Raw genomic sequence first — 25,370 nt, 5'->3', positions numbered from 1 at the left:
ATGCAGGGGCTCTGGTCCTGCTCCCCACACAAGAACGCAGGATACGGTGAAGCCTAAAAGGGAACACCCACGGAGCCATAGATAGGGGAGTCACACCACTACATTCTCGCTGGTGGCTGGGTTGGAGACACAGGAAGCAGGAGCCACACGATCCGCAACCTGCTGTCCACTTCTCTCTGCCAACCAACCAACCAATGTAGCCACAGCAGTTATATTGGTGGCTAATGGCTAACCGGTTACAGCTGATGGCCATGTAATAACCGAGCCAGCACCTTTCTGCATCAGGCTGAGAGCCTGGAAACCGCTCTCTGGGACTCTATCCCTACACTTGCCATCACCCAACATGTGGCCAGAGAAGCAGAGAAGGCTAGCCTGCAAAAAGAAGAAGGGAAGAGGCACATACATTGAAGTAGAGATGAGAAACAGAAAGAGAGTGCTCCGAGGGTCCCAGAATCCCCCGTTTCGGGCCCCAGTTCCTACCTGAGGCCAGGATGCATTGTGTAAAACAGCCCTAGGCCCTTGTAATCAATCCTCCAATAGTGATAGCTTAAACTAGTACAAATGGGTTTCTCTCATTTGCAACTTAAGAACCCAAACAACGATGGAATAATCTCAAGGTGCCTGACCTAGACCGGCATGCTTGGTTCTTTCCCACCATTGACTGAGAACTCCCTACATACTCTAGAGTATCTGGACACTACAGAGTTGTCAACTATATCAGAACTCTGTCGCAAAGCCCAGAAAAGTAGGCACTAAGGCTATCATTCCACAGGAAGCCCGAGAAGTGAAAAGTAGCATCCAAAATCACAGAGTTAGCAACTGGCAGAGCAGGATTAGAAAGCAGATCTGTGTAGTGCCTGAGACCACACTCTCAGCCACTGAATCACAGCGTGTTCGGGTACGCCCTTAGGAAATCACTGGGGGAGTGATTACATCTGAGGATAACCGCCTGGTTGGTGCCCTGACTCTGCTTTTTGCAGCTGCTTCACTCCCTCTGTGAAGTGACTTCTCCACTCCCAGCACAATGGAAAGCTCACCCAGGCTGAGGGGATGGTATACGTAGCATGGTGGGTCTCCTATCCAGAGCAGCCCCACAGAGTCACAGAAGCACTCAGCTCCACAAGTTGGGACCAGCAGTAGGCACCTGGCTGGGATGCCCAGACCTGAGTGGGCCACAGAGATCTTTGGTTCAAACTTGGCAGTGACAATCATCCGAGAGACACACGAGATCCAGGAAATACTAGGCCATCTGAACCCATCCAGTTCCAAGCCACCATCAAGGTTTGGGAGACAAAGACGTGTAACAACGTATCCTTGCCTCTGGATTTCCACATAGAGGTCAAGGATGACATAGATTACTAGTAGAGGGGATGAGAGGCAACAGGGCTTTCTCTGGAGGCACGAGAACATTCTGAATCTGATGCTTACCGTCTAATGCCAGGGATGAAATTAATAGCCAACATGCCCAAATAGCTCAGTCCTTTGAAGAACAACCAACCCAGGAATTAGAATTGCTAATGTCAAAGCAAAGGTGAAATTTCTAGGAAGGACATTCCCAAGCAGACACACTGCATTTTTTTCTTCAAATTGATGTGCAGAAAGGAAGGGATGGTCTAGACCTGTGACGTCTAAACTGGCAACCACATGCACTTGAAATGTAGTGCATCTGAACTGATATGTACTGTTAAGTGTAAATCCCAGGTTCCAAGGATTTAGTATGAAAAAAGGAATGTAAAATGGTTTGCTAATAATGTCTCATAGAGATTGCAAGTTAAAATGATCATAGTTTAGATTTAGTAGGTAAAAGCTATTATTACAATTAACTTTACCTTTTTTTCTTACTTTTTAAATGCTGCCACTAGACAATGTAAAACTACATGTGATCCACAGTCAATTTCTATTCAATGGTTCTGCTCTGTAGACAATTAAATAGTGGGGAAAGCTCTTCGGCACGTATATTAGTTCATTAAAGCTGCCATAACAAAGTACACAGACCAGGTCGCATAAATAACAAGAAATTTATCTTCTCACAATAGTAGGGGATAGACATCCAAGATCAAGGTGCTGGCAGGGTTGGTTCCTTCTGAGGCCTCTCTCCTTGGCTTGTAGATGGCTGTCTTCTCACTGTGTCCTCACATGGTCTTCCCTGTGTGTGTGTCTGTGTCCTAATTTCTTCTTATAAAGACACAGGTCATAAGTGGATTATAGCCCACCCTAATGACCTCATTTTAACTTAGTTACTTCTTTTGAAAGATCCTATCTCCAAATACAGCCACATTTTGAGGTACTAGGGGTTAGCACTTCAATATATGAATTGGGGTTGGGGAGGTAAACAATTCAGTCCATAACCACATGACACCGTCCTGGGTTAGAAACTTTTGCTCAGCATTTACTAGCTGTATGGTTTTCGTCAAGGGATTTCCCCTACCTTTACCTGACATTTCTTACCTTTAATATGGATCATTCATTCATCTCACAAATATTCTTTAAGTTCCTCCTATGTGATGAAGACTATGCTAGAAACTTGAATAAATAAACTTCAATACAATTTGAACACACCAGACCCAAGGACTCTGATGGAGGAAAAAATAAGTTAAAGAGCCAATAACCTGTGGTCATCCTGTGGGTGGGGTAAGTGGAGGGGAGAGGGCTATGAGAGTAATCCAGGAGGTGTCTGACCCACCCTAAGCACTGAGGGAAGGCTCCCTAGGAGATGTGGTGTTTAAATTGAGATCTGAAAGAGGAGTTCGCCAGATATGGAGGGGATGAAAGTATGTATTCCTGTGCAAAGACCCAGAGATGACAGACAGCTGGCCCATCCATAGAGAACTGGGGATCAGCTGAAGCCAGAGCAGAAAGCCTCCATTTAGGAAGTTAGGCTTTATTCCAGAACAATGGGGAACCATTGAAGGTCCTATGTAGGGGAGTGACAGTCGGGTCTATGAGACCCTCTGCATGAAGAATGGATTATAGGCAGAGTAATATATAAGCAAGAGTCCAGTCAGAGGCCACTGCAAGGAACCAGGTGCCTGGACAGCAGCAAGGGCAAAGGGATGGAGAGAAGGGATGCACTCAAGCACACACTCTTTCCACAGATACTTACTGAGAACCTTCCCCTTGCCAGATCTGTGCTAAGCCCTAGGGATTCTGCAGAGAACAAGAGAGACAAGGTTCCTGCTTTTGCAAGTTTATGATTTAGTGGGGTCCACAGACAACATCCAAATAACCACGTAAATGCCATGAAAGAAATAGAAAGGGTGATAGGACCTGTTTCACGGGGTAACCCTACCAGAATTGTGGATCAAGATCAAGTGAGCTGAAATCCACAAAATGTAGGCATTAATGCTGTCAAAGTAGGCAAGGGAACAGCGTGGGCCAGAACCCTGTGGATGAAGGCACCACAGAGAACTCTCAAAATGGAAAGGCTGGTGTGGCTAGAGTGTAGTGTGCTATTAGGGAGATAGCATCATTGGGACCTCTGAGCTGATGAGAGGGAAGGAGAGGAAGTGGTCAGAAATGACATCAGATCCTTAGCTCGGGTGACCAGGAGCGAGCTGTGCCATGTACTGGGAGAGAAGACTAAGGCAGAGGAGCACGTTGGGAGGTGATGGAGCAGGATGGGGTTAGTTGGTTGGAGATGCGGTAACTTGAGGTGACTGTAAGATAGCGAGTAGCGTCTATCAACTAGACTGTGATACGAATTAACTAAACCTATGTACAAGGCGTCTGGCACATGGTGTGTGCTCAATAAACGGGAGCAACAAGCACTGTTCTTGGTATTATGACCCAATATGATAGTTCACAATTTGTACGAAAACTCTAATGATGATTTCATTTGTCATCCAAACCAGGATACTTCTGAGAGTCAATGGGGCACTATTCCCGATTACACTAGGAATCAGAATACCCTGGAACTGACCTTCGGCAAACCGGGATTTCTAGTTCCTCTAAGCATAACTGAAGTGCTCCTAGGGAAGGGGTGCCCCCATGCCTGCAGAGGAACAACAGATGCTTAGGTGCCCCAGGGGCTCCCCCATGACCTGCCACCACAGCCCTGGGCTCAGGCCAGGCTATGGGGAAGGAAGGGGAACCAGTTCTTGCTTTTTTTCTGGTTCTACCTTCTGGTCCTGGGTGGCCACTTGGACATGGAGTTTCCTTTGATTAACCAGCAAAGAGAAGACTCAGATCCAGGCGTGCTCTGAAGGCAGGGCAGTAGAGGCCAGGCGATATCCTGAGCCTGCGCTGGCACAGATCCATCTGCCTGCAGGAGGGCAGAGAAACCACTTGCCTGCCGGGAAGGGACCAGAGAGACACGTGGGCATGTCTGCTATGTTTTGCCTGAGCCTTTTGTCTTTCCCTCAGGTCAAATGGCAACTGAACTGGCTGAAATTAAGATTCAGTTTCCCACCCACAAAAATCCATATGCAAATATAAATAAATATAATTTTTTAAAAGTTCTAAGTGCCTTTGGAAACCTGGGCACAGGCACTTTTGTCTAAAGGGAGATAAACGATAGCCCCTAATAGACCAAAACAAAATTAAAAAAAAAAATTAGTGCTATTTAAAATTCTATTTACTATTTATTTCTCTTGATTACAAAAAGGCTACTTGTCCTTTTTAGAGTTTTATCAAAAATAGATATATATATGCAAAAAAAAAAAAAACAGCTTAAATCTCAGGGCTCAGTTGCACTTTCAGTCTTTTTTCTATGCATGTATTTTAAGTAAATCATCCTGAATAACAGTTTGGGTTTTTTTTGCTTAACATTTATCATGAGCATTTCAAGTTATTAGGTGTCTTTCTATAATATAAATTCTGAGGGCTGTAGTTTTCCATTTTTGTGAACGTGCCAATATGTATTGAACCAATCCACTCTTGGGGTATATTGGTTCTAATTTCCCACTATTACATATAATACTATAATTAATAACTTTGACTATGTCTTTATTTATATCACTTGCATGCCCGATATTTCCTTAGCATAAATTCCGAGAAGTGGAATTAACTGGTCAAAGAATATGTACCTTTTAAGATGTTTTTCTATCTGTTGACAAATTCAGATTTATTTTCCCATATCCTCTAAGAACTAGGTATTACATGTTTTTTTTCTACTTATCAACTTGATCGGTGAAAATAGCAACTTCTTATGTAATTGGGATTATTTCACTATTTCAATAATTATTTATTTTCCAAAACAAAAATTATTCATAAAAGAAAAGGGATCTTGCACCCTGATGTCTGGATAGTTCCTAATGTTCACAAAGCCCTCTGGAATTTTGATCCTTTGGGACAAACCTGTGACCACAATTCCATAGAATTTTCTATCACATCTCAGTGGCCTTATATCATATTCATATATGTAATCCTTTAAGACCAGCAAATCTGTACTAGTTTCCTAGGGCTGCCACAACAACTTACCACAAATGTGATGGGTGACAACAACATAAATTAATTCTCTCCAGGTTCTCAAGGCCAGAAATCTGAAATCAAGGTGCTAGCAGAGCTGAGCTCCCTCCAGAGGCTCCAACAGACACTCTTTCCTTGCTTCTTCCAGCTACTGGTAGATCCTGTCATCACTTAGCTTGTGGCAACACCATTCTAACTTCTGCCTCTGTTTTCACACGGCCTCTTCCGTGTGTGTCTGTGTGTCTTCTCCTTTTCAGTCTCTTAAAAGGATGTCTATACTGGATTTAGGACCCATCCAAATCTAGGAGGACCTCACCTCAAAATTCTTTAATTACGTTTGAAAAGGCCCTATTTCCAAATAAGGTCATATTGGCAGGTTCCAGGGATTAGGAATTGAATTAGGACTTTCGGGAACACTGTTCAACCCACTGCACTTCCAGAGCAGGACTCTCGCTCAGAGCCTCCTGTGAGGTTCCCCACGTGATGGGTTCCCTCCAATCCCATTAAATGAACAGTAAGTGCTGCTCTCCCTGCTAACCCTGGTGTAGCGAGAAACCAAAGAGAAAGAGCTACAATTGAAGGTGGCAATTGTTTGTCTTGAAGTGTTGAAGTTTCACTTTCACTTTTTTTTTTTTTTTTCCGGCCAACGTTTGTTGCTATGAATAAGGCAAAGTGCTGACTTAGGGTAAGCCGGGGCCAGAGGGGAGCAGGTGTTACGTGGTGGCCAACACACAGCACCTAAGTCAAAATTTCAGACTCTAGAGAGAAAGAAAGACCAAAATAAACTGATTCCAATATAAGATAAAATAAGTATGAACAAAAAGGATGAGCCAAATGCTTCCAAGGGCAGAGAAAGTTCTGAGAGAATCCAGGAGGGAGGAGGCATTTGACCTGAACGATGATGGAGGAACCAGAGTCCACACACAGATTGGGAGAGAAGGGCATTCCAGACAGAGGGAACAGATTGGTGAAGGCACGTGAACTCAGATGTGTACATGGGATGTTTATTGACCAGAAGGTCCTGGTATATCCAGAGCCTGGGGGCAGCCTCAGGGCCAGACCCAGCATATCCAAATTACAAGGTCTTATTTAAGAAAAAAACACACAAAAAAACATAATTATGAATAATACAAAATGAGATAGAATGTTGAGTCATCTCCCCCATAAGAAGAGCAGATATATAAGGGTACCACATGATTTCATTTAAATGAAGTTCTAGAACAATCAAAATCTGTAGTGATAGAAGCAGCCTCATTGCTGCCTGGGTCAGGAGAGTGCAGGGAGGCTGACATGAGGGGCACAGGTGAAAGGTCAGGGTGCTGGAAATGTCTATGACACAACTGGGAGGGGGGTCACATAGGTGTATACAGCTGTCAAACTCACTTACAAACTGTGTCCTTAAATGTGTACATTTCATTGTATATAAATTATACCAATAAAGGTGACTTCTAAAATAAACAAATAAAAATCTAGGTACAAAGGGGAACATTCATGTAGAATGAGAAAAGAAATGACAACTAATTACAAATTTCAAAAGCTGACATATACCACAAACATCACGACATCCAGAAAAATAGCCATATTGTGCACTAATTAACTGACTAACATACATCTATAATGCGTATTTCCCCTCATATTTTGGCTCCATTCTTTTTGTCTTTGCACATGTCAATCATACCGCAATTTTTTAATGTCAATGGTTGATCAAAATTTGTGGGGTTTTTTTACTATTGGTAATTTAGAAAATGTCTTTCAGCTTCCTAATTCTTTGTTAACGTGTTCAGTAGTTTAAGATTGTTACAAAATTTGGCAAAGTCTTTATTCAGTTTTCTCACATGTGAGTTCTGAAACTTGTGAGAATGTTCCACAGAATGGCTTCTGGCTCTGTGCATGTCAAACTTGGTTTCTCCTCCAAACTTTGGGAACCAGGGGACACATTCAGGTCATAACGCAGCCTGGGGCCCCAAAACTTCATGTCAAAATACATCACAGGTGAGTTGGCATAATATGTGCTACAAGTTTCCCTGAAGTGATTTGTACACCGGGATGGCTAGCGATTACTTAACTAGACATGGAAGGGACTGCGTATCCCATAACTATAAACCCAAACTAAGTGTTTCCCCAACTCAACTTCCGCTTAGCCAGGCCCCCAGACTCCCTAGAGCCATTCTGACAGTTAAGTGGAAATAGAGGGATAGAAGTCAGAGAGAAAAGACAGTAGCCTTAACCTGTCTCAGTTAAAATATCTCACTTTTGCAAAATTGACAGAAACATGTGACTCTGAGAACACACTGCAAGGACCCTCAGCCAGAGCCCTGAGCTGAAACTTCAGCAGGTACGCAGCCAAGCTGCCTGTTATCTAGGGGGCGTGGCCTAGATAATTTTAGAAAGATTATTTTGGGAAAGTGGCTAGGACCAGCCTGTGGAGGGCTTTGAAAGTCAGGTGACAGAATTTAGCCTTTAACCTGCAGGCAGAGGAAAATTACAAAAGCTTTCCTTTTTATAAGGACAGCATTACTTTCTTTTAGGAAGACAACTCTGGCAAGGATGGAAGGGGCTGTTTGGGAATTTTTCTCTTTGTTTCAGTTTCCTCCTTTAATGCACAGTATTTCTTACAGACTCCCTCCCTTCCAATCCAAAAAAATAAAATAAAAGACTTAACTTTAAAAAATGCCTCTACATTGGAAAACTATGTAGAAGATTTTGAAGATCATTTTGAAAAAAGACCACCCACCCCCCACCCCCAATCCACCACACTAATGTAATTAAGTCAATAAAGTTGTTAAGAATATCGGTTGTGAACTGCAATTCCTGAGTTCAAAATTTGGCCTCCCCCCCTTCCTCACGTAGTGACCTTAGGCAAATTCTGTAAGCTCCCTGCCCCTCGGTTTCCTCGTCTATAAAATAGGAAAAGTAACAGCGCCTAAGTGTAGCGTTAACTGTGAGAATGAGATGAGCTAATGCACTCCAAGCCCTTCGCACAGTGTTAGCTGCAGGTATTATCTGTTGATGGGTCTCTTCCTCATGCAGCTGTTTCACTACATCCTCACCTCATCCATCGGGGTCTCTTTCCTTGTTCCTTACCATCCCATCAGTTGTTAAAATATTCAGAATCTGGTTTCTGCAGCCCATTTCCTGCGAGGAAGACTTGGGTTCTGGGAGGGAGTGAAGGTGTTGAGATGAGTCACCGCTCAGAAGGGACAGAGAGAAAGGGAAGCCAAGACAAACTGTGATATCAGGACTCTTTGGGCTCCGAGAGACAAACGCCCAACTCAAACAAGACACTATTGGCTGCCGATGTCTAAGAGAAACGAGGGAACGTACCTCAGGCACGTCCGGATCCAGGAGCTCAAAACATGTTTTCAAGTGTCGGTACTTTTCTCTCAGCATTGTGGCCTCTGTGAGTTCCCTGACTTTCTTCTCTGGCTATTGTGATAGCGGGAGATAAAATGTCCCCAAAACTCCAGACTTATCTCATGCCAACTTAGCAAACCCCAGAGTAAGGAGGGACTATACATCAACACTGTGGAAAGAGCTCTGGTTGGCTTGGGTCGTGTGGCCGGAATTATAGGATTGTGTCCCTGGCAGCTCCACCAGAACCCCAAGGAGGGAAGGACGAGTGATATTCCCAGGAAGGGGTAAAAGGATACAAAACAGGCAGAGATGATAGAAGCCATTTCATAAAGGTTAGCCAGGTTAAGGTAAGCCATTGGGTCTTCACTGGGTCTTCAAGCACCACAATTTCCAGGTTAAGACTCCTTTCCTCTCCTCCACCCCCCACCCCCACCCATGAGATGTGAGCCTCCTACAGGCCTCCGACCGTGGGAGTCTGTCACCCACCCAGACGCTAAGGCAGGCTGCCACCTGCTTCCCACAAGAGGCAACCTGGCTCGGAGGCCTGGGCTGTGGCTGTGGGCACCAAGTCAGGCTTGGGCGTTTTTGGGCCGGGGAGACTGCTGAGTCAAAGGGCCTGGGGCCTGGGCTCAGACTGCTCAGCCCTGCTCCTTTCAGATGGGAGGTACTGAAAGATCCGGAGGCAGGACAGGGCTGCCGTGTGTGTCCACTAATTGGAGATGGCGAAACGTTCAGGGGAAATTCAGGTGCCAAATGCCTCTCCTAGAGGCGCATTTCAAGTGTCTGGTAATTGAACAACCCCAATAGCAGGCATGCCTGGGGAGCTTCCCAGCAGAGGCCCCCCTGGATCCACTTCCCCCACCAGAAGGACAATCCTGGCACCCACACACCCCTACAATCTCAGGCAACTGTCTTGTACCTCTCGGAGCCTCAGTTTCCTTATTCACAAGAGAAGTTGTAAATTTCATCTGGAATAAGATTCACAATAAGATCACAGCTATGGGTCTATTGGGGATGTTTCTTTTTTTCTTAAGTCATTTGGGGTAAATTTTATTTTTCTTAAAAGCATCCCCTTCTAAAAGGTTTTGGTATAAAAGGATTCACGTATTGTTTTGTGATGTGTAGTGTCTGTGTGCTGTATACGTAGTCAGGCTCTCTTTCTCGTTTCTTATTTTTTTTTTTTTTTTTTTCCTTTCTCATTTCTTGCTTTCACAGAAGAGTCAGCTTTTGACTCTGGATCCTCCTTAATGTTTTCTGTTTGTATCACCAACTTTTGCTCTTATTTTATTATTTCCATCCTCTGTTACTAAACTTTTGGGGGGCTTAATCTATTATTCCTTTCCTATCTTCTTAAGCTCATTATAAGCATTCAAGTCTACAAATATCACTCCAAGTATCACTTAGGTACATTCTACAAGTTTGGTACATAGGATTCTCATTACTACTCAGTTATCAATCTTAACTACATACTTTGTGGTTTCTCATTTGAACCATGAGTTATTTAGAAGTTGTTGTTGTTTTTATTCCAAAAAGGATACATACTTTTTAAAATGCTACCTTACTCACCATTGTATTCCCATTGTTTGCATTGCAACACCTGGCATATAATAAATGATCACAGGTTATTGGAAGACAAGAAGGAAGAAAGGGAGGAAAGGATGAAGGGAGGGAGGACATAGAGTGACCCTGAGTGGTCTGACCAAAAATTTCACAGGACAGTTCTGCTGTCGGGACAAATGTTAGGATGGTTAGATGGAAATAGAGGAAAGGAATACATGCCACCAGGACCAATCCTGAAAGTCTCAAGGGATTTCAGGAATATCTGAGTCTTAGACCCAGATCTCATGCCCTCTATGGCTCCTCCTTTGGATGTGCCAGCCAGGGGCCCACCCCAAGCTGGAAAAACACAGGGCGTCCAGACCTTCCCAGCAGTCCCCTGAGGGACGCACTCAGAGGCAGCAGCATGGGGAGTAAAGGAATAGCCTGAATGACTGGAGCAGAGTTGGGAGATGTCAGCAGGGCAGGTATTTGGGAAAGTTCTCTACTGGCCCTGGAGCTGGCTGCCGTCCTCCTGCATCTATTTTAAACAACTGTCTCATGTCTTAAGAAGGCTCAACAGCCATGGAACCAAACACACTGTCTTCAGCCCTCGCTCCCTTGCAGTGGAATGACAGTGGCCGCCAGTAATCAGCCAAGCTGGTCACACACCATGTGCCCCACTCAATGTCATGCTCTGTCCCAGACAGTCTCCTTAATGCTCCCAGCAACCCTTAGCCCTGAGCTGGCCAACTGCCCATCTAGTCTCCAATCCAATCTGTGCCCTTCCTCTGCTCTGCTCTTTCCCAGGTTGCTTCCCGGTAGTTTCAACCAATGGGAAACACTAGAGAAAGATCAGAGGAGAGTAACTGGAGTATGTCTCTCGTTTTCTGTCTGTTCCCTGTGGCCTCTCTGGCAGTGATTATATCTCCTGCATATTCCCCCTCCCACCTGGAGTAAACCACCATGGTTTTAACTTCTGCTGATGGCCCTGACTCCTGGGGTCCAATAACAATACCTCCTCCCATGTTCCTCTGCCCTGAGGGTGCTAGCAGCTTCCTGCTCTTACTTAAATCTGGATGCTTCAGTTTCTTCAGTCACCTGTGTGATTAATTCCCTGTATTCAATTCTCTCTGGAAGACCTAAAGCAATTCCCATTTCTTGACTGGAAATTGATGACTACAAACCCACTTTACAGATGGACCCTTGAAGTGAAGCTCAAAGAAACTAAGGAAGAAGGTACGTAAATCCCAGTAAAGAAAAGACCAGCACAGAGCCTGGGGTCAGGTCTAACTCTGACAATTGCTTCCTCTAAGATCTGAGCCTATTTTTCCATTTACAAATGTGGATGGTGGAGAATAGTGACACGGAGTGTACAGAACTATTGTGAAGAACAAATCATCTAATATTTCTAGTAGTTCAACTAAGCAGAAAGCCTGGCACGTGGTCACACAGTTAAAAAATGGGAGAGCTGGGATCCAGATTTCCTATTCAAATGTATATGCATATGTTCTCTGACATGACCATTCATTCATCAAAACTGTCATGAGTTCTACAGCGTGTGCCCTGTAGACAGAAGAAACTCTGCCCCATCCTCTGTAGGGCGCTACACATGCAGAAAAACAAAGCAGACCCAAAACCATCCCTTTAAGGAGCTGAGTAGTTTTCAGTATTTCATTGCATTTTTCAATTATTCTAAAAATCACATCTTCTTAAGTAATACAGAAGGAAATACTATTAGAAAGCTAATAATATCCCTTAACTTTCTTCTGAAAAGACGATATCAGGCTATTACCCCTATGCTAATAGTCTGGTATAATCTTACAAAATTGTTACTATATTTATAAAGCATATATAAGGCTTGAGGTTGGGGAAAATGGGTTGTTTTGTTTTGTTTTCTGTTTCGGTTTTACAAAAATAAGACCATACTATATAAATTATGTGACCAGTTGCATTTCTTGGTCAACAATCACTGATTACACTCCAGAATATTCCACTTCTATCAGATTCTTTCCACTAGCCATATCATATGCCTAGCACAATGTATTCAACCATTCCCCTCTTAATGAGTGGGAAACACACATTTACAGTGTTAATTAAGCCACTGACCCTTGGGGGGTTTGTTTATTATAGCAGTTAGCATTACTCTAACCCACTAATGCTCAAAGTATGGTTACCAGATCAACCAACAGCGGCGTCACCTGGAAAACTGTTAGAAATGCAGAACTGGGGCTCAGACCCACCATATGAGAAACTCAGGCAGGGCTCAGGGCGAGCAGAAGGTGCCCTAGCCATCTATGTTTTTAAAAGCCCTACAGGTGATTCTGACGCATTTTCAAGTTTGAGACCCACTGCCCTAACTTACAGCACGTCATTCACAGCCCAGGAGGACCTTCGCCCCTGGACTCCCCTTCACAAACTACTGCAGCAATGCAGCTGGGTGCCAGCTTATTTGCAGAAAGTATATTTTCAGTATGTACGAATCCAAGAAGTTTGTAGATATGTACAGGTAGATGAAGTGTTCAAACCAGAGACCCAGCCAACCATTAATTAATTAATGCATTCATTCACTCTTTCAGGATGGATTGACTTCACAGTCACAGACGTAAAGCAAATATATGCCCGTCTAACATAGTCAGGAAAATGCGACAAGCAAATTTTCTCTGAATGGTCTGGACACATGATGTGATTCTTCCTTAGGTGCAAAGAGATTGCATTTTGGGAGTTCTGTCTGGGGAACCATCTGGAACACGCAGACATGGACGTAATCAGTGCCGAACACATATGGAAAATGGCAGCACAGAGAACCGGGCTTGCATCCGGGACTCACCACTGATCAACACTCTCTGAGCCTCAGTTTTTACTTCTCTAAAACTGTGGAGGCCATAAACCTACTGTCATGCGGGAGACCCTGCTCGCTGCGCCATTTGTCATGCAGGATGTCAGGCGGGGTCTCTGCTCCCACTCCCATACAAGAACGCAGGATATGGTGAGGCCAAAAAGGAACACCCACAGAGCCATAGATGGGGGAGTCATACCACTATATTCTCGCTGGTGTCTGGGTTGGAGAAACAGGAAACAGGAGCCACACAATTTTCAACCCTCATTGCTCTGCTTGCAGGCTCAGCCGCCATCTTCTTGCTAGCCCCCATTCTTCTCTGCTAGCCTAGCCACAGCAGTTATATTAGTGGCCAATGGCTCACTGGTTACAGCTGACGGCCAACTAGCCACAGCTGATGGCCATGCAATCACAGTTGATGGCCATTTACTACCTGAGCCAGCACCTGTCTATGTGAGGCTGAGAGCCTGGAAACTTCTTTCTGGGGCTCTGCTCCCATACCTACCTACAAGGCTGTTGGTCCAAGCTGTACAGTGTAGCTCCCCAAGGGAAGTTTGTTGGTCAGCCTAGTGTTCAACTCCTCTTTCTGACTGTCGAGGGATGAAGAAAGGAGGGAGGAATTAATTACTGAGTTATCTCATGAGAATGCCATCTTACTGCGTTGTCTTCATTTCAAGAATTCGAGCATGTGTCACTGCTGTGTTCTGCAAGAGGCCCCTGGGAGTCAAGTGGGGGAGGGCATGAAGAGGTCCCAAGCTTGGCTATCCAATCAGGAGCTATGACTGACAGGTGTAGAGGTGGGGGCACAGGGAGGTTCAAACCTGAGTGTGCGTCAATCCCCTGGAAGCCTGTTAAAACACCGAAAGCTGGCCCCCTCCCCAGAGTTTTCAGATTGAGCAGATCTCGGGTGACACCTGAGAGTTGGAACTTCTAACACGTCCCCGGGGGAGGCTGGTGCTGCTGGGCCAGGGGCTACACTGTGAGAACTACTGGGTGAGGGTAACGACAGACGCTGTAACAAACTCCCAACTATCAATAGCTCATCACAGTGAAAATTTATTTGCCACTCAAGTAACTGTCTGATCTGGGTGCTCCTGGTTGGTTCAGTTGGGGACTCTGCTCCACTCGGTCACATAGAGATCCAAGCTGATGGAGGCTCTGCCATAGTGAACACGTGGCTTCCGAGATCACACTGGGTGTTGACATCCTCTCCACCTCCAATAGATGAAGAAACAAGTGGAGAAGCTCCACTCTCTTCTTAAGCCTTGGCCAGAAAGAGGTACATGTTACTTCCATTCACATGCCATAGGCGAGGGCTTGTCACTCAGCCTCACCTGATACAACAGGAACCGGGAAATACAGTCCTTGGATGGGGCAGTTGCTTCTCCATAGTAATCCACTTCTTTCCCGGCTATACAAGGGACGGACAAGCTGACTGCCACTGCTGCACATGACAAGTCCTTTCCCATCTCCAACCCCTGGGCCTGGCCACTGGGAAATGGGTTAGCTCAGCCACAGCCCCAAGCCAGAAAATCTACTGCCAGCAAAGCACACTATGGGAGAAGTGGGTGAACGGGGAGCAGAGTCTATGGAGAGAGGGCTACCTGCCTGCCTCTCTTCAGATCCCTTCTCACTCCCTGCCCTGTTCTTTCAGGGTGGAGTGTGATACAGCACAACCACGGGCTTGAAGTCTGATGGAAGAGCCATCACTTACCAGTTGTGTGACATTGGGCCTCGCTGATCCTGGTGTTTATTGAGCACCTACTACATGCCAAGCCCATGTAAACTCCACCATTCCCAGTCACTTTCCATATGGATGAATGGCTCCGATGGCCAGCTGTGCATTAGAATTACCTGGAGAACTTTAAGAACATGTAAAACAAAAGAATCTATTTTAAAATATTATATTCTCCAATATAATATTGTGTATCAACTATAATTGAGAAATAAATTTAAAAAAATAATACATTTATCCTAAAGTTCTAAATCACTTGGTAACAAAGGAAGCCATCTTCTGGCCCAGGATGCATGTTAGGCAATTCAAAGGAAACAAGATACTGGAAGCCAATATATCGTGGGTGGGTGGGTACACAATTATACTGAGTCAATTTAGCTAAGTGGGAACTACGTTTCCCAGAATTCCCCTCCCTGTATAGCTCTGAGTTAGCTTAGGCCCCAAGAGACATTTTGTGTGAGACTTGGAAGGCACATGTGAAGCAGCAGCATCCAGATTTTTTTTACACTTGAAAGGTCGGCATGGGTCCTGGGGGTTATTGCAATGCACACATGTTGTTTCTGGGCTGGATGATGTGGGGCAGCTCCCACCAGGTTTCCTACCCCAGCTTTCCCAACTGGTAGGCCAGGAGCATGTTGAGCTCTGTGACAAGGGCATCAGCTTCTCCAGCAGGCCACTGGCACCGTTGGAGTTGGGGGCTCAGAGGGAATGAGAGCCACAAGTCCTGTGCGTTCCAGCTCCAATTCCACGTGTCCTTCCTCTCCCGCTCATTTCTGTTTTTCCTTCTTGCCTGTTGACTTCAAGCCTATATACAGATGCAACAACCTCCCTGAGCTTATTTAACCAGCTGCCACCATTGTGTGAGACCAAATCCTCAAAATCAAGCCCTGTGGTTTCATGTCACTCTTAGTGGTTTTTGCTTCTCTGCTTGACCCTTGACTGATATAAGTGCTTTTCTTTCAGCATTCTCATTTAATTTTCCCAGAAACCCTATGAGGAAGGTCTTGTTAGTCCCATTGTAGAGATGAGTAAGTCGAGGATCAGAGAGGCTAAGTCACTTGTCCAAGATCCCACAGCCAGTAAGGGTGGAAAGAGGCTGAGATTTGAACCCAGGCCTCTCAAACTCCAAAGTGCTCTTCATCACTGTGACGTTGTGTGGCCTCCTTAGGAAGAAACTGGACCCCATGAGATGGTCAGCTCAGCACTGGGTTCTCACCTAGTTCTGTGCCAGGATCACACTCCCTGCCCTATTGCTCTGGGGGAAGGGTTTTCCCTGGCCACAGCCTGCTGTCTGCAAAGAGTGGCTATTGTATTCCCTTCCCTTTTGCCACTCCAGCTCTGGCCAGAGTTCCCTGTGCGTTAATTATACCATTTTATCATAAATCAATAGGAGAAGGAAAAATATTTTCTTGGAAGATTCTAAACATAATTCAAAGCCCAGGAGAAAACCTCCCTCAAAACTGTTCTGCTTTCATGTAAAAGACACATATTGATGAGAGAGACGGTGCTTCTGGGGCGGTGGAGGTCCCTGTTGTGAGGTACAGAGGCTACCCATGAGGGCGGCACAGAAAGGCGAGCAGGAAAAGAGACAGAAAAGGGAATAGATCAACATGGAGAAAATGACAGAGGGGAAACCAACACAAACAGCAAAGAAAAGTAACAGAGACAGAGAGGCAGAGAAAAAGAAAGAGGCAACAAAAGAAAAAAAAAAGAGTCAGAGACAGAAAAAATAGCAACATAGACTAGAATGGGAGAAATAGGTATAGAGGAAATGAAAAAGATGGAGGAAGGAGAGAAGTGAGAGTAGAGGAAAGAGAGAGCGCGACAGAGAGACAGGGAAAGAGAAAGGGTGTCAGGTTCCTACATAATTCATATACTTCCTCCTGGTCCCAAGTGCTTTGGGGGAGACTAGGGTGGGACCCCACTTGGCCAATGGGGAAGGGAGATGCCCTGGGCACTGGGCCTGGCACGCTGGGCACTGGCCACACTTGACACACCACCAAAAGACAACGTCTGCTTCTGAGTCAGCTCCCTTCTTCATTGCTCCACCTGCCCCACCTCTTCGCCTAATGTTCCAGAGATAATTACAGAAGGCCTGCCCAGCTTGGAATGTGTGAGCCTAGGGAGAGCCTGGCTGCTGGAGGGGGAGGGACAACATGAGGGGGGGGATGGTCCAGCCACTCACTGAGCTGGGCACTGAAAGGTTTTGCTACCTGGAATGGGACCACGAGAACCCACAGACGAAAGGTGTCTGAGGCCACAAGACATAACGGGAGGCCTGTTCAAACTGGAGCTTGGGCCACACAGCCAACTCCTCCATCATGCAAACAACGTTTTTCCCTCCACAAACCCCTCTACCTGTCTACTGAATATCTGGCTCATCTGCCATCTTTTCCACTCTTTGCCAACCGTTCCCCCATCTGTCAGTATTTTCTCCTGACATTTCCTTCATTTATCTACCGTCTTCCATTCACCTACCTCTGCCCATCCAACCATCAATCCATCAAAAGCTCCGTGACGCAGCCCACTCCTCAGCCACCCAGCAACCCCTCTACCAACCCCTCTTCCATACACCCACCCTCCCTTATCGAGCAACTTTTCCACCTCCCTACCAATTCCTTCAACCTCCACGAACCCTTTCATCACCACCATTTCTTCTATCCATCTGCCAATTCCTTCACTCACAATTCAGCCCCTTTATCTGCCAACCACTTCCCCATCTAACATTCCCTCTGTTTATGCATTATCTCCATTTATCTTCCAAATGCCTCCATCTATCTATCAACCCCTCCATCCATCTGCAAGCTTCTCCACACATTTGCCAACCCCTCCCGCTTCCTCCAGCTCCCCACCTACTAGCCCCTCTATCCCTCTCCAAACCCTCCATTCATCCACCAAAATCTCCAACCCTTCTGTACATTTATTACCCACCCCTATCGGTCCCTACACCCACACAACAACTCTTCCATTCATGGGTCAGCCCTCCTTCCATCTATACATACAATTTCTGTCCAATCCACCAATACGACCCCCAATCACTATCCCATCCACCCATCCATCCAGCAACGCTTCCATTCATGTGTCATCCTCTTCCTACAAGACTTACCACTTCACCTACCAAGCCATCAATACTTCAACTACCATTCGGTGCACCCACTGACTTCACAAAGGCCCCAACCCAGAACCCAGGGTAGTTCAGTGGAAAGAAACTGGATTTGTAGACCCTATAGACCTGGGATAGAATCTTAGTTTGGCACACACACTGACACTGCAGTTCAGTCCAGTGCGTTTCCTGCCTCGTCACAGCCTTGGGAGGATCCTTAAGGCCATTACAGAAGCTGGGCAGAGCAGAAAAGGGAGTGGGAGAAAGGTCCTCTGACCTCTGCTAAGGATGCTGGTAAAGTTAATTACAGCTATCTCCTTACCTCACGGCTAACTGGACAGGAGAGAGGAAGCCTCGCCCCGCTGATTGTGCCCTGGCCTGTTCTGCCTGCCCTGATGGGGTACATCCAGGCCACAGGCCCCTCCCGGCCTGAGCCCTGAACTAGCTCCAAAACCATGTAGATGGCCCCCAGCACCACAGTGCCTCACCTGATCCTTTAGGGTCCCATCCACTCTCTTAAATACAAGCAAATCTCTTGACACCTTATGGGCTAGTGTAGATGCAGGCCAGATAGATCACAGGTAACAGCGAGGGGAAAGTTACATGACATCTAGATGGAAGCTGTGGAATCGGTAAGCTCTCTGTTTGTATCCTTCTGGTCGTACTTCCTAGCTCTGTGACCTTCCCAGGCGACTTACCCTTTCTGAGCCACAGTCTCTTAATTTGTGAAATGAGGATCAAAAAGTTCCTACCTAGGGCCTGGGGGTGTGATTAAAGATATGCACACGTTGGCATAGGGCCTGACACACACTGGGCCCCCCTCAAAGGTCAAGGTGCCTTCCCCTCACTTGACTGGTCCTGGGGGCTGAGGCCTGGGTTTCTGGGGACAAAAGGAAACACAGGACATGTTTCCATCCCCGGGCCAGGCTGCCTGCCTGGGCCACAGAGCTAGGCCTTCTCCCTAGAGTTCCCTGTATCAACATTTCCACTGAAAAACCTGCTTTCAGGGAACATTAAATGCCTGGAAATTTTTACTGTGGGGTGACACATAGCCAGAGGCAGAAACAAATTTCTTTTGCGAATCCCAAGCCCCCCTTTCGGCATATGTTACAGTCCCTCACCGCCCCCACCCCACCCCCCAAATAAAAAACATGAGCTGATAGGACAGTGTGTGAGTTTGTGACTTGGGTTTCCAAAGTGGAATTCAGCAAATGATCAGTCTAATTGCTTTTGATATCTAGAAAAGCTAATTAAGGTAATAATACTTGGCACTTGTATAATAATAATAAAAATAATGACTCTTTATATGTGAGGAGCGTCTTTCATCAACGGATCACAAAGCCTTTACAAACATTAATTAATCCTTACAACTCACCTGTGAGGTGGGTGTAATTAGTCCCATTTTACAGCTGGATGAATTGAGGCATGGATGGGGTAAGCGATGTGGCAGAGATCACACGTTGCATCTACTGCCAAGACAGGGATGGCTCCACAGATGCTGGAAGCCACATTCAGGTCTCCCCAAACTTTCTGGTAAGATCCTTCCACCTGCCTTTGGGCTGTCTTGGGGAGCTCCCCCCAACTCCAGAGCCAAAGCTCCATCTTGACCAACCACACAGAAAAGCAGAATGCCAGAACTGGCTCTGGCTGGGTGGCCTTAATTTCCTTCCCCAAAAGCCAAGAGAATTGGGCTCCATGTTGTCTCCCAGCTCCAGCGTCCAGGCCCATGGCTTGTCATCCCATTTCTGGCTTCATTGGCACGTTTCCTGGGCCTTGAAACCACCAATAAAGACCCAAGTTCAGCCAACATCCCTCAGCAGTTGCGTTGCCAGATTTAACAAATAAAAAATACAAGCTGCTCAGTTATAATAGATTGGAATTAAAGAAAACCAACAAATCGTGTGTTAGTATAAGTACATCCCATGCAATATTTGGGGCATGCTTATACTAGACATGACTTGGTATATATCTGAAATTCAGATTTCACTGAGCACCCTGTATTTTGTCTGGCAGCCCTGCTTATTAGCCACTCTGTGCCAGGCACACGCTAGATGTGCGAACATTCCTGACCTCATGTAATCCTTAGCCTGGCACTGGGAGGCAGTCACTTCTCTCCCAGCATTGGCCCTAAAACTAATCAGAGAAGGGAAGTGGGCTGCCCAGGGTCTCACATTCCTCATCTGCCTAGACCTCCCTGGGGCCTCCTCTGCTCACACCCCAGAAATTCCCCAGTGCCCAGAAAACAAAGTCCAAACCCCTCGATGGGATTCCTTCCAAGCCCCACAAGTCTGGCTCTGAAAACCTCTCTAGCTTCCTGTCGGCCCTAGTGGCCCCTATCACGTGCACATCTGGCTCAGTGTAACTAGCTCCCACATTCCCTAGTGTGTGTGTATGAGTGTGTATGTGTAACTGTTCTCTGCACTCCAGCCACTGCAAACACCTCCCGTCACCAGCTCACCCTGTGCTACACCTTGGCCCCCAGCCTCGGCACATGCTATCCCCTCTATCTGAAATTCCAACAACCTTACCTTGAAAAATCGATCAAGCCATTTATTCATTTAACTATCAATATTTGTTAAGCACTTACTATAGTAGGCCAAGTTATAATCTTTACCTTCATGAAATTCACAATCTACTACAGAGGTCAGCAAACTTTTTCTATAAAGGGTCAGGCGGTAAATATTTGAGGCTATGGGGGCCCCGGGGTCTATGTCACAACTACTGACCTCTGCCATTGTAGCATAAAAGCAGCCACAGAAAACACATAAATGGCTAGGCGTGGCTGTGTTCCAATAAAACTTTATTTACAAAAACAGGCAGCAGGCCACATTTGGTCCAGTCCTAGAAACAGGTGTTGGATAAATAACACACAGATGCCTGATAACTGGGAATAAATTTTCTTTTTTTTTTTTTTTATTAAATTTATTGGGGTGTGACAATTGTTAGTAAAATTACATAGATTTCAGGTGTACAATTCTGTATTACATCATCTATAAATCCCATTGTGTGTTCATCACCCAGAGTCAGTTCTCCTTCCATCACCATATATTCGATCCCCCTTACCCTCATCTCCCACCCCCCACCCCCCGCCCCCCTTACCCTCTGGCAACCACTAAACTATTGTCTGTGTCTATGAGTTTCTGTTTCTCATTTGTTTGTCTTGTTCTTTTGTTGTTTTTGGTTTATATACCACATATCAGTGAAATCACATGGTTCTCCGCTTTTTCTGTCTGACTTGACAAACTTTCTTAAAGGCCATGGAGGCAGAGATTCTGCTCAGAGTTTGGGACCCTGTATAAGCCTCCTCCACTCTGAGGCCTTATGCCAGGGGTTCTTCCTTTCTGCTCCCACAGTCCCTGGGTTTAAAGACACATCTACCATGTTTCCCCAAAAATAAGACCTAACCGGAAAATAAGCTCTAGCATGATTTTTCAGGATGACATCCCCTGAACATAAGCCCTAATGTGTCTTTTGGAGCAAAACTTAATATAAGAGCAGGTCTTATTTTGGGGGGGAAACACGGTATGGTCATTCAAAGCAGGGGCCCCTTTCCAACCCAGGATACTGTTGATGCTTCACATAATGCTGCCTGAGCGCCCCCTGCCCCCCGTTGCAGCCACCCCGGTGGGCCCAGTGTGGCCACAGGCCTACCCCTTCCCTAGCAGAGGGGAAGCTGTGCTCACCCCTCAGCCCTAAAGAGATCCTATTGCTCCTCCTTCCAACTGCCCGTCTCTGATTAATAGCCCCACATGAGTGTGACTGGGAATCTTATTTAATAGAGTGTGCCTGTACTCAGGTATTTGAGGGAGAAGTATCACATTTATTGGCAAGGAGGACACACGCAACCCTCTCCAGAGGCCTCAGGGCCGTATGAAGGGCCGGATGTTTGCAGCATCATGGCTTTTTATCCCCTCCCTCAGTTGCTTCATCCTGCTGGGCTCCAGGATGGTTTATCAGGACATGTACACGCCCCCACCCACCCACTCCACACACACACACACACACACACACACACACACTGAAATCTTGTCCTCTGTGCATTCATACACACACATTCAGCACACACAGGTTCACACACACCATAGGCAGATGTATGTGTAAGAACACACAAACATGGATTCTTGCTTCACACGTATGCCAAGAGCATTCACAGCCGGCGGACAAATCCAGGCCCAGACACATACACATTAGAGACAGACAAATCCTGAATTCTTACCTCATAACGTACACTTGCACAAACACCTGTACATGTGTGTACTTGCACACATTACACAGGTGTGTGCATGCACACAGGCTATACATGTGTGTGCCAAAGTATGCATGTGTGTGTGCACATGTATACATCACGGCATGTGTGTGCATGGACTCACACATTAGACTTGCATATACTGTGAAATCCAGCCCCACCATGTGTCTTGCAGGAGGAACTGGCCAGGAAAATCACAGCTTTGGCTTCTCTGGGCTGCCAGCTCTGTCTGGGTTCCTGCTGCCAATCTCAGCTCTGAGGCGGCCACAGGAAGTTCCCATTTCCCTGGCTGCCAAATTCCAGTCACCTCTGACCCCCAGAGAGACAGAAACTGCTCCGGCTTCCTGAGAGCCGCCAAGCACTATGGACCCACCTCAGCAGCCGGTGTGTGGCATGAGCAGATAAAGCGGGGCTCAGTATCCACACCACTGCAGTCATGGCGGCTTCCTTGGCCTCCCCTGGGGGTCAGGGCCTGGCACATTGGGGCCTCCAGGGAAGGACATTGGGCTGAGCCCAAGGTCGGACTGTCCCTGTTATCTGAAGGACGCTGACAACTTTCCTGCCCTGCTTCCCAACACGTCTAACAGTCTTGAGGAACTCACCACCCCAGTAACATGCATGCCTCATGCAGCCAATGCCCGCGGCTCCTTTAACTCTCACTGAGCCATCCAGCTCCAGCCTCTGCCGCCTGCCTGGTGGGGAGCTGGTGGCACAGATGGCAATGACAGCAGCAATGATTAAGAAGCTGGTGAACCAGCTCCCAGCCTCTCTATTAAACTGGTCAGCAGGATTTGGAGCCCCTGTAATGTCCTCACATTAAACAATCCATTCATTCCTGCATTCATTCATTCATTCATTTATCCAGGACATATGTACTGAGGCTGTGCCTGTTGCTGGGGATTCAGTGGTGAATAGACAAGAGTCACTGGTCTTACTGTGGGGATGAAAACCTGGGCACCAAGGAAACCCACTAACATGGCCCGCTGCAGTCAGGAAGGCTTCACAGAGGAAGTGAAGTTGGACTTGCGTTTAGAAGGCCAAAGAGGAATGCAAGTGGAAGAGCAGGCCAGACAAAGCCAACAAGTACAAAGGGCCAAAGAGGCTGAGCCTGGTGCATAGTGGGTATTCTAGAAATGTCTGTTGGCTGAATGAATGAATGCATGAATGAATGAATGAATGAGTGAATAGCCCTAGAGGCTTTCAAGTAGGGAAGTGACATTGACTCCTATTGATCAGTAATACTTCCCACCGTTGATGGGGACCCCCAGGACTCCACTTCTCGTTGAGGGCTTCTTTGCCCAGGATGGATGGCTCATCTCCTAGGGGTTCCCTTGCCCCATGGACTTCCTGGTGTTCCATGCCCACCAACCATCTATGTATAGAAACAAACACACCGCACAGACAACCACTGGCCACAATGCATGTGTGCACACGGGTACTCGTGCACACGTGACACAACCACAGGTGTACAGCCACGTGCCGTCCATGTCCACATGTCTAAGAGTGAGGACAGCAGCGCACACTTTTATCACATTTCCCCGTGTGTGAGGTGTCCAGTCACTGTTCTACCTTCTCTGCAATTATTAACTAGTCTACTCAGCCCCCTACGGGAGGAACTCCATTTTTATAGATAACAAAACTAAGGCACGGACAGGTGAGTCATTTGTCCAAAGTGATATAGTTAGTAAGTGGCAGGGCTGGGCTATGAACCAAACCATCTGATCGCAGGGTCCATGCTCCAGATCACCAGAGTAAAGCCGTTCCAACCTCCCTCCCTCCCTCCCTCCCCCGTCCTTCAACACTCCACCCAGCCACCCACACTGTAATCCACCCACACTAAACCCTTTGGGGTCCCCACACATAAAATTCCCTGCCACACTCATCTTGTTGGCACATTCCCTCCTGTCTTTTTCCATGGTCCCTACCTCCTTATGAGATCTGTTTTTACCATTTACTTAACGAACTTTTGGTAAGCATGGATTACTCTTTGTGCTACGCGTTTTACGTGCATTCTATTATTCAAGTCTCACTGCAATCTTATGATGGGTCTGTTATTATTCGCCTCATGTCGCAGATGGGTAGGAGACACAGAGTGGCAGAGCTTGGAATAGACCCAAACGATCGCAAGTCATGAGCCTCAGCTCTTCATCTCCTCTTGGACTGTGTCCTCCTCAGTTTTGGCTTCTGTAACTGAGAGGAAAGTCTGAGGAAGAGGAGGAGGGGGTAAAGATGGGAAGAAGGAAGAGGAAGCGGAGAAGCAGGAAAACAAAATGTAAGATTATTGGCCATGATGAATCCTGAGTGTGGGCAGAGAGGGTAGCGTGACCTCGCAAACTTTCTACCCACAGTTTATTGTGAGTAACGTGGAAATATTTGGAAATTTGGAAAAGTTGAAAGAATTGTGTCATGAACACCCATAAACACGCCACCTAAATTTGGCACTTAGCATTTCACTATACTTGCTTTATTGCCCATCTATCCATCTCTCCAGCCAACAATCCACTTAAAATGGCCACCACTTGGCAGATTTTTGAAATCGGAACAGGTGGTCAAGGCTAAGCTCCCTCGGGAAAACCACTGAGGGTGACCCAGGTTATGGGGTTTTTATTGGAGCCAAAGATCTCGTGCAGAGTTCACATGTACACACCCAGGCATGCATGTGTACAGGAGTGCATACACACACGCTCACATGTGTACACACACGCACACAAGGCACACAAGGACACAAAGGATAAAGGAAGCCCTGGGATTTAGAAAAGGTCCAGGATCCCCCGAGTTGGACTGTCAGCCAGTTCCTTCCCATCCTCCAGCCCCACAGGGGACCGCCAGGCCCTCATGGCCCCCTCAGACCACTAAGAGCCCTGGGGCTCAGGGCCAGGCTGGGGGGTGGGGTGTTTCCCTAATTGTCCTGCTTGTCCCTCACCCAGCAGAGGAAACAGCCGCTGGCTTCAGCCTCCAGATGACAGGAAACGCCATGGAGGGCTACTTGGGCAGTAATTGCTACTTTGAGAAAGGAGGGAAAAAAGCTGAGGGGGAAACGGTTCCAACTCAAATAATCTGCTCATTGGGGGGATGGGAGGCTGTTTCAAGGAAAAGACATTTTGAAAAGGCTTCAATCACTCTGACAAGCAATTATCTGCTTAGCTGCTTG

At 46.4% G+C, this 25,370-nt stretch overlaps 1 long non-coding RNA gene across 4 annotated transcripts in view; it reads right to left on the bottom strand.

Moving 5' to 3' along the window:
• The window catches only part of LOC109456678 (uncharacterized), a 116,720-nt gene that overhangs the window by 84,215 nt on the left and 7,135 nt on the right, over window positions 1-25,370 (bottom strand). Inside the window, exons 4-5 of one of the 4 annotated variants that reach the window (XR_002138905.3) lie at window positions 14,850-14,997; window positions 14,171-14,399 (exon numbers count right to left, since the gene is read on the bottom strand). The exons of 1 other annotated variant lie outside the window; for it this stretch is intronic. This is a non-coding gene — a long non-coding RNA (uncharacterized LOC109456678). Of the gene's footprint in view, window positions 1-14,170; window positions 14,400-14,849; window positions 14,998-24,045; window positions 24,423-25,370 lie in introns of those variants that run through there. 2 more of the 4 variants (XR_012491313.2, XR_012491315.2) reach the window with 2 other exon arrangements.

The sequence above is a fragment of the Rhinolophus sinicus genome, chromosome 13, assembly GCF_057876585.1.
Source record: "Rhinolophus sinicus isolate RSI-liver-muscle chromosome 13, RSI-T2T, whole genome shotgun sequence".
Lineage (NCBI taxonomy): Eukaryota > Metazoa > Chordata > Mammalia > Chiroptera > Rhinolophidae > Rhinolophus > Rhinolophus sinicus.
Note: the sequence above shows the minus strand (reverse complement) of the source record. Positions and strands in the feature narration are given on the sequence as shown.